General features: G+C 44.4%; 1 protein-coding gene across 3 annotated transcripts in view; it reads right to left on the reverse strand.

The window, feature by feature from the left end:
• The window catches only part of LOC139416258 (FYVE, RhoGEF and PH domain-containing protein 3-like), a 98,748-nt gene that overhangs the window by 44,692 nt on the left and 40,540 nt on the right, over positions 1 to 13,516 (reverse strand). The window contains exon 1 of one of the 3 annotated variants that reach the window (XM_071164705.1): positions 7,585 to 8,069. The exons of the other annotated variants lie outside the window; for them this stretch is intronic. The gene's annotated coding sequence lies outside the window, so the exon portion shown is untranslated. Of the gene's footprint in view, positions 1 to 7,584; positions 8,070 to 13,516 lie in introns of those variants that run through there. 3 annotated transcript variants of the gene reach the window in all.

Genomic DNA, 13,516 nt, shown 5'->3' on the forward strand with positions numbered 1-13,516 from the left:
CCAAGCAGCCGCACATAAGCCGAAGATCACCATGCACAATGCCAAGCGTTGGCTGGAGTGGTGTAAAGCTCGCCGCCATTGGAATCTGGAGCAGTGGCAAGTACAAATGGCAAGTCTAAATGTGCAAGGAAGGCAAATTGAAAGTGCAAGGAGGCATGCAACTGAAATGCAGGGATAGCAGCAATGAGGTTACCGAGGTAGACATGTACATGTACAACTGAATAATGTCCTTAATCAGACTTTGCAAAGCAATGTCAGAGTCCAGTAGTACCATGAAGAGTGCAAAGAGAGTAGTGCAACAAGGTCCCTGAGAGGCAGTACTAGGATGTGGGCGGGTGGAGATGGCTAGTGCCGTGTCACAGAGTTCAGCGGGGTTACAGTAGCTGGAAAGAAACTGTTCTTGAGGCTGCTAGTGTGGGAATGTAGAGACCTGTACTGCCTGCCTGATGGTAGGAGGGCAAACAGTTTGTGGCATGGATGTGAAGGGTCCCTGATGATACCGCGCACCCTACGCAGACACCGCTTGTGTTTGCGGTCTATGATGGCAGGGAGCTGAGCACCAGTGATGTGCTGGGTGGTTTTCACCACCCGTTGCAGGGCCTTCAGGTCGGCCACGGAGTATCCACCAAACCACACTGTGGCACAGTTAGTCAGAATGCTCTCGACCGGGCAGCGGTAAAAGTTCACCAGGATCTTGGGAGACAGGAGGGCCTTCTTCAGCCTCCTCAAAAAGTACAGGTGCTGCTGCGCCTTTTTGACCAGGGTTGAGGTGTTGATGGTCCAGGAGACGTCATCAGAGATGCAGACACCCAGGAATTTGAAGCTGGGCACATGCTCCACCTCAGTGCCATCAATGAGAACTGGGGCGTGGCTGCAGCTTTTAGACTTCCTGTAATCCACAATGAGCTCCTTGGTTTTCTTTGCATTGAGGGCCAGGTTGTTGTCAGCTCATCATGCAACCAGGTGATTGACCTCCTCCCTGTAGGCTGACTCGTCATTGTCACTGATCAGGCCTACCACTGTGGTGTCGTCTGCGAACTTGATGGTGTTGGAACCGTGTACAGGAACGCAGTCATAGGTGAAGAGGGAGTGCAGGAGGGGACTCAGCACGCAGCCCTGTGGCACACCGGTGTTCAGGTTCAGGGTTGAGGAAGTGAAGTTGTCTACCCTGACAGACAGGGGTCTGTTGGTTAGGAAGTCCAAAGTCCAGTTACAGAGAGAGGGGCTGATCCCTAGGTCATGGAGTTTGGTGACCAGCCTAGAGGGAATGATCGTATTGAATGCTGAGGTAAAGTCTATGAACAGCATTCTCACAGGTGTTGGTTTTGTCCAGGTGTGTCAGTGCAGAGTGTAAAGCTGTGGAGATGGCGTCCTCTGTAGACCTGTTTGGTCGGTATGCAAACTGGTGGGGATCCAGTGGTGGAGGGAGGCGGAACTTAAGGTAGGCCAAAACCAGTCTTTCGAAGCACTTAATGATCGTGGAGGTCAGTGCAACAGGTCGGAGGTCATTCAGGCTTGATGCGGTCAACTGCTTCGGCACTGGCATAATGGTTGCGGTCTTGAAGCACGTGGGGACAACCGCCTGGGCCAGTGACAGGTTGAAAATGTCAGTGAAGACCTCTGCCAGCTGCCCACCACATGCTCTGAGCACACGACCGGGGACGCCATCAGGGCCAGCAGGCTTGCGTGCATTCACCCTACTCAGTGCAGACAACACATCTGCAATGGATAGTCTGAGGGGGAGGTCGTCTGGGGGGAGCTCAGCTTTGATGGCTGGATCTTTGTTGTCCCTGTTGAAGCGAGCATAGAACCTATTTAACTCGTCGGCGATGGAGACGTCGCTGGCTGTGGGGTTAGGGTTTTTTGGTCGGTAGTCTGTGATGGCTTAGATGCCCTGGCACATTCGTCGAGGGTCGGAGTTGTTGTTGAAGTGCTCCTAAATCTGCAATTTGTGGTCATGTTTAGCCATCTTGATGCCCTTTTTTTTAGGTTGACCCTGGATGAGGGTCACCAGATCTAAAAGCCTTTAGCCTTTACTGCCTTTAGCAGTAGTCGGATCTCTCTGTTCATCCAAGGCTTCTGGTTGGGGAAGGTCTTTATTAGTTTATGGGTGATGACATTGTTTATGCAGATGTTGATGTAATCCAGAATGGAAGAAGCATATGTTTCAATGTCCGTATGGGAGTCAAGGGTGGCCTGAGTGGCAACCAATCTCCAGTCTGTGTGTTGAAACTGGTGCTGTAGCAATGAGTCTGACCCCTCTGGCCACACTTTGATTGCCCTCACTGATGGTTTCACGCCTTTAATGAGGGGTAAATACTTGGTGAGCAGGAACAGTGAAAGGTGATCAGACTGTCCAAGGTGGGGGAGGGGAACGGCTTTGCAAGCCTGTTTGTATACACGTGGTCTAGTGTATTGTCTCCTCTAGTGGGGCAGGTGACAATTTCGTGGAATTTAGGAACAACAGTTTTCAGATTTGAGTGATTAAAATCCCCTGCAACAATAAAAGCATGATCAGGATGTGCAGTTTGCTGTTTGCTAATAGCAACCTGCGGTTCTTTCATTGCTAGTTTAGCATTAGCATCCGGAGGTACAGTATATAGGCTGCAGTAACAACAATGGATTTAAGCTCCCGAGGCAAGTAGAAAGGCCTGCACCTAATCATCAGGTACTCCGGATTGGTTGAGCAGTGACTCTGTTACTGTCTGTACTAGAGGTCGACCGATTATGATTTTTCAATGCCGATACCGATTATTGGAGGACCAAAAAAAAGCTGATACCGATTAATCAGCCGATGTTTTTATATATTTATATATTTTTAATGAAGACAATTACAACAATACCGAATTAACACTTCTATTTTAACTTAATATAATGCATAAATAAAAATCAATATAGTCTCAAATAAATAATGAAACATGTTCAATTTGGTTAAAATAATGCAAAAACACAGTGTTGGAGAAGAAAGTAAAAGTGCAATATGTGCCATGTAAAAAAGCTCATGTTTAAGTGCCTTGCTCAGAACATGATTACATATGAAAGCTGGTGGTTCCTTTTAACATGAGTCTTCAATATTCCCACTTAAGAAGTTTTAGGTTGTAGTTATTATAGGAATTATATGGCTATTTCTCTCTATACCATTTGTATTTCATATACCTTTGACTATTGGATGTTCTTATAGGCACTATAGTATTGCCAGCTTAATCTCAGGAGTTGATAGGCTTGAAGTCATAAACAGCGCTGTGCTTCAAGCATTGCGAAGAGCTGCTGTTAAACGCAGGAAATGTTTGAATGAATGTTTAATAGCCTTCTGCTGCCTAACACCGCTCAGTCAGACTGGTCTATCAAATATTAAATCATAGACTTAATTATAATATAATAAACACACAGAACACGAGCCTTAGGTCATTAATATGGTCAAATCCGTAAACTATAATTTCAAAACAATAAGTTTATTCTTTCAGGGAAATACGGAACTGTTACGTATTTTATCGAACAGGTGGCATCCATAAGTCTAAATATTGCTGTTACATTGCACAACCTTCAATGTCTTGACTTTAGATAAAACAATTCTGCTAAGATAAATTACCATATTAGCCAAAGCCAGGCCAATGATATGTGGAGGATGTACATTTGTGGAGCTTTAGTTCTGGGTGGAGAGAATTCCTGAAGGTAAATTCATAAAAGGTAAGTTAAAAAATTCAGTGTTTTTCAGGAAATTGCATCACAAAACAAATGTGGTACCCATAAAAGCATTTAACAATCATATACTGTGGTAACCCTGGTGGAAAAAACAGAACAATATTACTGTTTCCCCATATCTATTCCTGCAACAGTAGTACCCACTAGCCTAACTAATAACCGAGCACAGCAGCATCATATGCACCAACTACAGTTCATTAATGAGAGAAATGAAATGAGATTTCTTTGTGATGCATTTATGAGTATCTATAAAACAGCATATGACAGCTGAAGGTATTCCTGTCACATGCCCATTGGTGAGTGTAAGCACTGAGTTTCCAGCTTTAAAGCAGCCTTTAAAATTGCCTCCTGATGTTAGTCTAGAGGGCCTTGACTCCAGGGTCTTACATCCTCACACACATACACACAACGTGGCCTACGGCGGAGAGAGGGGCTCTTTGGGTTTGTTAAATATCCTGCAACTCATCCCTCTTCTTCCCCAGACTGGTAAGAGACTAGAGGAGGGCACTACAAAGGCACAGCTCCAGCATCACTGATACCTCACGGCTCCTGCTTCCTTTTGAAGTAATGAAGCGCTTTAAAACAGGAGACGCAAATGGCCTCCCCTCCAAGAGATGTTAAATATCATCCTGGCTACAGAGACTTGACTCTCAACCACCCCCCCCCCCCCCCCCCCCCCACACACACACACACACACACACGATGCTCTGCTGAACTGCTCTTTTATTTAGAAGTAGGCAGTGTGTGTGCGTGTGTGTGCATGTGTGTGTGTGTCTGGACATGTTTAAAAACAAACAAAAATTTCACCAACTGGGGACATTTTGTTAGTCCCCACAAGGTCAAATGCTATTTCTAGGGGGTTTAGGGTTAAGGTTAGAATTGGTGTTAGAATCAGGTTTAGGGTTAAGGTTAGGAGTTAGGGTTAGTTTTACAGTTAGGGTAAGGAGCTAGGGTTAGGTTTAGGGTTAAGGTTAGGGTAAGAGTATGGGTTAGAGGTAGGTCCGCTAAAACACCTCTTTCGACATCTAACAATATTTAAACCCCCAGCCAAATCCTAAAATGACACACTGCAGGCAGGGAGGTAACGGAAGTTCTCCAGTGAAGGACCCCAGGTGCCCTGTATCAACTAGCACAGGATAATTACAGCTGTGATACAGCAGCCTGATCATGCTGACTGTTCAACCTGGTATTTGGGTGTGTGGTGTGGTGTAGCCAGCCAATTAGATCTACTCCTCCTGTCCCTCCAGACTTACCAAAGACAGGAGATCAGACAACCACCATCTGACACTCAAAGAGAGGTTCAATCAATCTTCATATTCATCATGGTTAGAATCTTTAGTCATAGTTATGCTTAATAGCCCAAATTGTAACGATAACATATAATATATATAAAAAAATCTGACTTAATAGTTGGTTTAATCTTTGCAGCAGCTGTCCAGAAAAAAACTGATGTTGTGTAGATATTAAAGGATGTAGATATCGAAGGCTGTAGATATTGAAGGCTGTAGATATTGAAGGTTGTAGATATTGAAGGCTGTAGATATCGAAGGCTGTAGATATCGAAGGCTGTAGATATTGAAGACTGTAGATATTGAAGGCTGTAGATATTAAAGGCTATAGATATTGAAGACTGTAGATATTGAAGGTTGTAGATATTGAAGGCTGTAGATAGTGAAGGTTGTAGATATTGAAGGTTGTATATATTGAAGGCTGTAGATATTGAAGGTTGTAGATATTGAAGGTTGTAGATAGTGAAGGATGTATATATTGAAGGTTGTAGATATTGAAGGCTGTAGATATTGAATGTTACAGATATTAAAGGATGAAAATATTGAAAGTTGTAGATATTGAAGGCTGTAGATAGTGAAGGTTGTAGATAGTGAAAGCTGTAGATAGTGAAGGCTGTAGATAGTGAAGGTTGTAGATAGTGAAGGCTGTAGATAGTGAAGGCTGTAGATAGTGAAGGCTGTAGATAGTGAAGGCTGTAGATAGTGAACGCTGTAGATAGTGAACGCTGTAGATATTGAAGGCTGTAGATATTGAATGTTGTAGATATTAAAGGATGTAAATATTAAAAGTTGTAGATAGTGAAGGCTGTAGATAGTGAAGGTTGTAGATAGTGAAAGATGTAGATATTGAAGGCTGTAGATAGTGAAGGCTGTAGATAGTGAATGTTGTAGATATTAAAGGATGTAAATATTGAAAGTTGTAGATATTGAAGGCAGTAGATAGTGGAAGCTGTGGATATTGAAGGCTGTGGATATTGAAGGCTGTAGATAGTGGAAGCTGTGGATATTGAAGGCTGTGGATATTGAAGGCAGTAGATAGTGGAAGCTGTGGATATTGAAGGCTGTAAATAGTGGAAGCTGTGGATATTGAAGGCTGTGGATATTGAAGGCTGTAGATAGTGAAGGCTGTGGATATTGAAGGTTGTAGCTATTGAAAGTTGTAGATATTAAAGGTTGTAGATATTGAAGGCTGTGGATATTGAAGGTTGTAGCTATTGAAGGTTGTAGATATTGAAGGTTGTAGATAGTGAAGTCTGTAGATAGTGAAGACTGTAGAAATTGAAGGCTGTAGAAATTGAAGGTTGTAGATATTGAAGGTTGTAGATAGTGAAGGCTGTAGACAGTGAAGGCTGTAGAAATTGAAGGCTGTAGATAGTGAAGGCTGTAGATAGTGAAGACTGTAGAAATTGAAGGCTGTAGACAGTGAAGGCAGTAGAAATTGAAGGCTGTAGATAGTGAAGGCTGTAGATAGTGAAGGCTGTAGATATTTAATCCTTGAGAGCTTTACTCCTGGATCATTCACATTGATCCCCGGTCACAAGGTCGGTGAGTACACGAACACAACAGTCCCCTGCCTCGCACAGCTGGCGCCGGTCGTCATGGAAACACTACGACTCCATACGACTCAAGATAACCCCCTTTGTCAGCTGAAGGATGGTGTGGCGAAATACAGAGAGTGAATAGACACATGATAGTAAAATACCTCCAAAATAGTAATAATAGTGGTTCAATTAGCTTGCTGTTATAGCTGAGTAATCTTTGGGGATAGTGTGGGATGTGGTCATGCCCTAGATGGTATTGGACAGCTGAATGAGGTCAGTGGTGTGTCACCTTGTTTCAACATGACCTCTTCCTCCTGCTGATGGGACCGGGCTTTGTCAAATCATCAGAAGGACATTTTGAACCGCGGCCATTACATTTGAAAACCCCCATAAATGATCTAAACTGCGGGAGGAAGGGGCAACTCTTACTCACCTCATCAGTCAAACACCCAGTAATATAGACAAACTGAGCAGGAATGTAAGCAGTTAACGTAGTTCACACACTCATTCCCACACTGCTCGGCTAACATCACTCTCTCAAGGAGTAAAAATACACCCAGCACTGTAGTATTTACTGAAATAACACCAGCGGGGAGACTGAAGGCAGCATAAATTGTCCCCAATGTTAGTCTCTCAATAAAACATGCAGGCTAGCATGAATATTTCAACAGGCTAAAAGAATTAGCCCACATTCAGCAGACAGCTTCTACCCCATACATCCCTGCACACCCCTGCACACCCCCTCGACCCAGACAGAGGTTCAGAGAAAACTCAGATACACACACATACTTAGACGGTCTGAGACGAACGTTATAGACATTACTACAACTGGCTACGGCTGCACAGATGAGCAATGTGCATAAACAGAGAATATGAAAACACAAGTCAATGATATAACCACATACACATATTTATCATAAATGAGAGTGTTAAAACATTTCTACTTATGCAAAAACAGACACAGACACACACACACACACACACACACACACACACACACACACACACACACACACAGACACGCACATGCACACACACACACTGGAACTCACCAGCTAAGCATAGGCTGCCATCTGCACTATATGTTTTTCCTGTTCTCTCTCTCTCCCTGAAATCTCTGTAGGGTCACTCTTCTCCAGTCCGACACACATCATACACGCACTAACACTAATCACAAGGGTCCAGTTTAGTCCAGCAGCATGTCGTTACAGCCACTGGGTTGTTGTGAGAGAAACCTGGAAGGGTTTATTACAGTAGTAATGTGGATCTTCAGTCAGTCAGTCAGGCAGCATGACTCTCCTACTCCAGGCTCTCTCTCTCTCTCTCTCTCTCTCTTCCCTCCTCCTTCTCCTCCTTCCCCCACTCTACAAACACACCCAGTGTTTGTAGAGCCCCAAAAGTGTGCTCCTGTCCTCCTCCTCGCTCTCCCTGTCCTGATCCCTCTCTCCCATTCAGCAGAGCGCTGGTGAACAATGCCCCCACCGCCGCAACTCTCAAAGCCGTTCTCAGCTGGCAATAATGCCTTTCCCCCGTCACTATGGAAACTAATGAAGGCCCGGCCGGGTGGGGGAGAGGGAGGGCAAGCAAGAGAGAGAGAATGAGGAGGAGCGATAGAGAATGAAGGGAGAGGAGTGGTTGAATGAAAGATGGGGAAGTGTGTGATTGAATGAGCGATAGGGGGAAGGTTTGAGAATTCTAGGTTCAGGCAGTGATGATATACAGTACATATTTTATTGTTCAAGGGGCAATCCTAAAATAGAACTCCATAAATTCCATACCTCCAGAGAGCTAGTTACTCCACAGCGGATCACTAGAGTCTAGGGTGCAGCATACCCCAAGTGACTTCAACCAGACGCGCCCAAGCCTTCTTCATATGCACAGACTATTATACCTCTTTTTTTCTCTCCCTTTCCCCTCCTCCCTCCTTCCCTCAATGGGCCAAGTCTCTGTCAGGGTGACGGGTGAGGGGCTTGTCTGAAAGAAGCAGGTGACATCGCCTGACGCCCGCACGGAACCCACCATGAATAGTTGTGATTTCCATGGAAACGGCGTCGAAGTAAACACTGTTCCTAAATCATGACGTTGAATTAGAGAAGAGGAAGAGAGGGGGATGGGTGAAATGTTGTCAAGAGACGCACGTGCAAATTTAGGAAAGAGCGTCAAAAAGCTAGCATGAGAGCTTGTTGATTTTGTGTTGATCCTGCCTTTGCCTTTCTAGGCTGTAAATGTACTGCGGTATAGGGAGGTAACCTGTATTAATTCACATACCTCAGCATTTACTGTACTGTTGCTGTCTGAAGCATGCATGGTGATTGATATTCTCTGCTGTCGATTAGCTGCTCCTCTCCATTGTACTAAAGCAGGGTGCTGAACCGAACACAACTACTCAGGTAAAATCGATCTGAGGAAAAACACAAGGAGGGCAGCAGACCTAATCTTCTACTTAGGAGTAGATAGCAGGGGAGCGATATGGAAAGGATTGATGAAGAGACACTTTTACTCTTCACACGGACGAGAGGAATTTGGGACACTGTGAAACAGAAAGGAATTCAAAAACTTCCCATCATCCTTCCTGCTACATCCCTTTGGCTTATGGAGAACAGGGACGGTGTGTGTGTGTCTTGGGAAAGTAGGGCTGAGTTAAGTTGGTCAACTCTCCCTGGCCTATACGTGTACCCTCTTTCCTTATGTCCTACAACCAGGCCATTCTCACCATCTAAACTGCTTGAACTCTACTCTCATCTACGACTTTAGTCAGATTCATTATATCTTCACAGTACAGTGTAGGGGTTTATTCTGATCAAGTCACCCGAGATGCAAACGCACAGACTGACGGATGCACACACACATGCACATATACACACTGCGAAGAACACCAGTCTAAATCTCCTGTTCTTCATGCATATGCTCCACTGACCTGAGCACAGCATCTGTCTCACAGCTGCCTGAGGGGGTCAACACACATATGCATGGAATAGCACTCGTTTTGACCAACAGTGCTCAAATCACACTAGAACACACACTTGCATACACAGACAGACACACAGAGACAGATGGAAGACACTATTTGGAGATGTTTTCTAATTTGACGGAAGATTATATTCCTTTGGCAAGGTCTGACACTGTGAAAAAGTCAAGGTCGGCCAACTTGACTGCCTGTGCGTGTGTGTCTGTGTGGGTGTGTGTGTGTGTGTGTGTTTTTATGTGTGTCTGTGTGTGTGCTCTCGCAGAGAACAAGGCACATGAAGTCCTGCAGCAAACCATCCCCCATTACAACCTGACTAACTACCGCCTACCCACACACACACACACACACACTCTCACACACACTCTCACACACACTACCCCCTCACCCACTCACATGCAGACAAAAACATTTAAACAACATTTCTTTCGAAAGCTTGCCATAGTCTTGCCAAAGCCTTCAAAGACTATGTCTGCATTTGCCTCACAAACCCCCCTCCCGAGGACATTACCTACTTCCAGATCAGGGGACCTGATACTGAATTCTACAGATACTACAACTAAAATGATTTTTAAATAGTTAATATAAATTGATGAGATGTCGCCATGGTGCACCCTACGGGTGTGAGCCGGAAGGAGGACACTGGGCTGTTGTCATGGAGACCACGCGCACGCACAGTTCACTCACAAGTACAAATACATAACGTGAATGCAGGACGCACATGCACGTGCAAGCATGCCCCATACCCTATCCTGTGAGGACAGACCGCGTTTCATTGATCTCAGGCTTATCTCTGAAGGCCTGTGTGTGTGAATATCGCCAATGTCAGAGACACAACATGCTGCCTGGCTTCTATTCTGTAGTGGGAAGAGGTTGCGAAAGGACACTGGCATCGCAACAGAAGGGCCCTCTACAGCTACTAAGACACACTCTTTATACACACTAACCATCAAAGAGATTCTGGTCTAATTCTATTGCTAAGCTACTAAAATAATGTAATTGAATGAGAGTTTGGGAATAACAAATAGGGAAAAAAATGGGTGGAGCATTGTAGGCTTTGCCCAAGTGTGTATACAGTACCTAATCACATCCGTCTACAGACGATCAAATACACTGAGTGTTCTAATGTTGACACTGACAATCCCATCCAAAACAGTTCAGAACAGTTTCTGCTTACAGTATATTATGTTTTTATTTAATTTGATCTTCGTCAAGGTTTTTTTGGGCTCTTCATGCACACAAAACAAATTCTTGAGGCAAGCCGAAGTTTGGTAGCCGAAGTCTACAGCCCTTCATCGGTGATTGATCAACAGTAGGGATTCTTCAATAAAGCGTTTGATGTCATTCAATGAGACGACTCGTTTTCATGTCATTTTTTTCCCACGAGAAATACTGCACCAAACATCTTAGTTAGATGTACAATTGTGCGACTAAGATTTCGTCGGCCAAAATGTCAAAATTCATTACAGATTTCTTGAGTTATCCCAAGATAAAATCTGCCTATTTTGAGGAAGCGTATACTGGCTACGGCATCTCAAGATGGAAAAACAGTACTAATGCCGCTTTTTCTTGTTTTTCAAGCAAAGGTCTTTTAAGGGAGTATACGAGCATACTCGTTCAGTTCACCTAAGGCGCCAGCCGAACCAAAGCATGCGGAAGGTTTTACTTAGCTCCTCAAATATTCAGTAGCCCAAATCACAATGGGGTTTAAAACCCTCTGATCTGCTCATCTCTTTCACCCATTATCATCAGCCACAGTGTATCTTTAAAGGAGCAAAGCCATTAATATTTCACCCAGCTAGAGCAGCCTTTAATTTATTATTACAATTAAAACAGATCTGGTGGAGTGAAGAAGAAACAGAATAACAAAGAGGGCAAACCACTGTATAATCCCTGTAGTGCCCTCTAGATAGAGTTACTAGACCTGCTCTCCCAATGAGAGCAGAGGTCAGGCATGTCAGTGGACTAGAGTGGAATAATCTGGCGAATGCATATCTATGCTTGTCACGCTGTTTGACGTTGACTGGCCCTGGGGCTGAGAGAGAGAGAGAGAGAGAGAGAGATAGAGGAGTCACATGATCTGTTAGTGTGTGTAACAGATGACACTGCCCCAGGGGGTGACAGTTAGAGGTGCTGGACCATGGAAACCCAGTTTTGAGGCACTGTCCCTCCAGAGTCCCCCGCAACACCCGCCGAGCCCGTCTCGTGACCCCCTTTCCCTGGGGCATGGAATCCACTGTGGCCTGAACATGGACTCAGTCATATGAGAGCTTTTTTATCTATCTAAAATAAGACTACTACAAGTTGATAGTTGCAAAAGAGTGCATCTTGTATTGACTTAACTTCTATGTGGGTATCGATTAACTTGAACTTCAGAGAGCAGAGACATTATAAGTGTTGTAGTTTATTATGTTGTAATGGTGGTGGCGGGAACTCTGACTGTGCTTTAGAATGTTGTAATGGTGTAGTTTAGTGAGGTGTAATACTATAGTAGCAGTAGCTGCAATATGACTCCGAACCAGAAGTAAAATAATGAAACATCATTAAGCTCATAGTGTTGCGTTCAATCAGTGTGACTGCATAATGACAGGAAGCAGAGTGGGGCTACAACACTGTGGGATTACAACACCAAACAGGCCCCAGGCCAGGATGGACAGAGATATGACAAGGGAGCTAGAATATTACTAATTACATTTATATTAGCTTCATCAGGAACTTTACTTAATCATCCTACAGTAATATACTGAGAAATACCAGGCAATATACAGTACACTGTACACAATTGTTATTGGGCAGACACACTGGCTGTAGACTTGTTTACGTGTTGCTGTGCGTTTTGTTGCCAACCTTACTTTAATACCAGACAACTTTACGGTTTTTACTTTTTAATTACAGTTGATATTTTTGGTTTTATCCTCAACTTTTTTTTTCATTCAACTTTTTCACTCTCTACGCTTTATCTGGACGTGGTTCGTCAGGACCTCCAACAGCCGAAGCTAAGTAGTAACATTAACATGATGCCTTCTATTTGCAGTCGCTGTACTCATAATATACAGGAGAACGATCGCCTTACGGCCAGGATAGCTGTGCTACAAGCCCAGCTTCAGACGCAATCGTTAGGCAAGGGTAATTTCAGTGTAGGAAAGGATGAAACAGCGTCTGTGCCACCAGTAAGTACAGATAGTAGTATAAATCCCCTCGCACAGTCCCCGCAGCCAGACAACTTTCTCATGGTTTCCGGAGGGAAATGCTGTAGGAATGCTCAACCGGTGTCGCTCATTCAGCCGACAGAAACTTTCAACCGGTTTTCCCCATTAAGCAATGAGTCGGAGTCAGAGGCCGAGCCTTCTCTTGTCTCTACTCCTCCCGTTACGGGGTCTGAGACGCCGAAGCTTCCCACCATTAGCTCTGACAAATTGAAAACTCTAGTCATTGGCGACTCCACTACCCACAGTATTAGACTTAAATCGAATCATCCAGCAATCATACACTGTTTACCAGGGGGCAGGGCTACTGACGTTAAGGCTAATCTGAAGATGGTGCTGGCTAAAGATAAAACTGGCGAGTGAAGAGAGTATAGAGATATTGTTATCCACGTCGGCACCAACGATGGTAGGATGAAACAGTCAGAGATCACCAAGCGCAACATAGCTTCAGCGTGTAAATCAGCTAGAAAGATGTGTCGGCATCGAGTAATTGTCTCTGGCCCCCTCCCAGTTAGGGGGAGTGATGAGCTCTACAGCAGAGTCTCACAACTCAATCACTGGTTGAAAACTGTTTTCTGCCCCTCCCAAAAGATAGAATTTGTAGATAATTGGCCCTCTTTCTGGGACTCACCCACAAACAGGACCAAGCCTGACCTGCTGAGGAGTGACGGACTCCATCCTAGCTGGATTTGTGCTCTCATCTTATCTACCAACATAGACAGGGTTGGGCAAAACTAAACATGGCGGTGTTCGCCTTAGCAATCTCACTAGGATAAAGACCTCCTCCATTCCTGTCATTTTTGAAAGAGATCA

Source organism: Oncorhynchus clarkii, chromosome 9 (genome assembly GCF_045791955.1).
Source record: "Oncorhynchus clarkii lewisi isolate Uvic-CL-2024 chromosome 9, UVic_Ocla_1.0, whole genome shotgun sequence".
In the NCBI taxonomy this organism is placed as follows: Eukaryota; Metazoa; Chordata; class Actinopteri; order Salmoniformes; family Salmonidae; genus Oncorhynchus; species Oncorhynchus clarkii.